Raw genomic sequence first — 2,293 nt, forward strand, 5'->3', positions numbered from 1 at the left:
GGAGTTATGGCCAAACATATACATTAGAGATCAAAGGTTATCTAGGTCATGTGACATGCTGTCCAAAAATTTGCATGACATAGCTATCCCAATGTAACAAAAACAAGACCTTTAGCTCTATTTGCAGGTTCAGAATTAGATATGCACATAATTAATGAGGTCAAGAATATGAAGTCATAAGGTCTTCCATCATGCCAAATATGAAGGATATAGCACTTATACGTACTGAGTTATCGCAAAAAATGTATGTTTGCGGTCAAAGGTCATCAAGGTAAAATGTCATGCTGTCAAAAAATTGTATCACATAGTTATTTCTATATACCAAAAAAATCAGACCTCTAGCTCTATTGGCTTGCTCAGAATTAGATATGTCCATAATTAATGAGGCACAGGGTGTGACCTCGTAAGGTCTCCAATCATACCAAATATGAAGCGTGTAGCACTTGTGGTTACTTAGTTATGGACATATACTCATATTTAAGGTCAGAGGTCAACGAGGTCACATGATATTTTGTCAAAAAAATTGTTTTTAGTTATCCCTATATACCAAAAATTAGACCTCTAACTCTATTGGCTGGCTCAGAATTAGATATGCGCATAATTAATGAGGTACAGGATGTGGTGTCATAAGTTCTTCCATCATACCAAATATGAAGCGTGTAGCATTTATGGTTACTGAGTTATAGACATATACGTATATTCAAGGTCAAAGGTCATCGAGGTCACATGACATTTTGTCTAAAAATTGTATTGCTAAGTTATGCCTATATACCAAAAATCAGACCTCTAGCTCTATTGGCTGGCTCAGAATTAGATATGCGCATAATTAATGAGATACAGGATGTGGTGTCATAAGGTCTCCCATCATACCAAATATGAAGGGTGTAGCACTTGTGGTTACTTAGTTATGGACATATACGTATATTCAAGGTCAAAGGCCATCGAGGTCACATGACATTTTGTCAAAAAAAGTTTATTGCTAAGTTGTCCCTATATACCAAAAATCAGACCTCTAGCTCTACTAGCTGGCTCAGAATTAGATATGCGCATAATTAATGAGATACACGATGTGGTGTCATAAGGTCTCCCATCATACCAAATATGAAGGGTGTAGCACTTGTGGTTACTTAGTTATGGACATATACGTATATTTAAGGTCAAAGGTTATCGAGGTCACATGACATTTTGTCAAAAAATTGTATTGCTAAGTTATGCCTATATACAAAAAATCAGACCTCTAGCTCTATTGGCTGGCTCAGATTTAGATATGCGCATAATTAATGAGGTACACGATTTAAGGTCATAAGGTCTCCCATCGTACCAAATATGAAGGGTGTAGCACTTGTGGTAGTCTGGCAGAGACCCTGGGATTCGCGTTCTTCCCTGTTGGAACAAGCGCGCCCTTCAGAGACGCGACGCGAATCCCAGGGTCTGGACGTTTTGCAAGTGACCGGTCGGATTTCTGCCTGCTCCGGGTACTTTATAGAACTCCACACATCCGTTAATCAAAACAAAAATGACAAGTACCATAGCCAAATAAAATTAAAGCTAGTATATTTTCTCTCCGCCCGGTTAGATAGGTGTTTCTTTTGACGTCACTACCCTTATGAATATTCATATACTTGCAAAAACCGACAGTCGCTGTGTCTGGCAGCGCGTGTTCACAGCTGCATAGCGTTGCCTTCGAATGCAGGCCCATCGTGAGCGCGCACAACAAGGCACAGCGACTGTGGAGAGTCTACACTTGTGGTTACTTAGTTATGGACTTATACGTATATTTAAGGTCAAAGGTCATCGAGGTCACATGACAAATTTTCAAAAAAGTGTATTGCTAAGTTGTCCCTATATACCAAAAAAATCAGACCTCTAGCTCTATTGGCTGGCTCAGAATTAGATATGCACATAATTAATGAGGTACAGGATGTGGTGTCATAAGGTCTCCCATCATACCAAATATGAAGGGTGTAGCACTTGTGGTTACTTAGTTATGGACATATACGTATATTCAAGGTCATCGAGATCACATGACATTTTGTCAAAAAAATTGTATTGCTAGGTTATCACTATATACATAAAATCAGACCGCTAGCTCTATTAGCTGGCTAAGAATAAGATATGCGCATAATTAATGATGTACTGAATGTGGTGTCATAAGGTCTCCCATCATACCAAATATGAAGGGTGTAGCACTTGTGGTTACTTAGTTATGGACATATACGTATATTCAAGGTCAAAGGTCATCGAGGTCAAATGACATTTTGTCAAAAAAATTGTATTGCTAAGTTATCCCCAT

The sequence above is a fragment of the Ptychodera flava genome, unplaced genomic scaffold, assembly GCF_041260155.1.
Source record: "Ptychodera flava strain L36383 unplaced genomic scaffold, AS_Pfla_20210202 Scaffold_40__1_contigs__length_1388640_pilon, whole genome shotgun sequence".
Classification (NCBI taxonomy): Eukaryota; Metazoa; Hemichordata; class Enteropneusta; family Ptychoderidae; genus Ptychodera; species Ptychodera flava.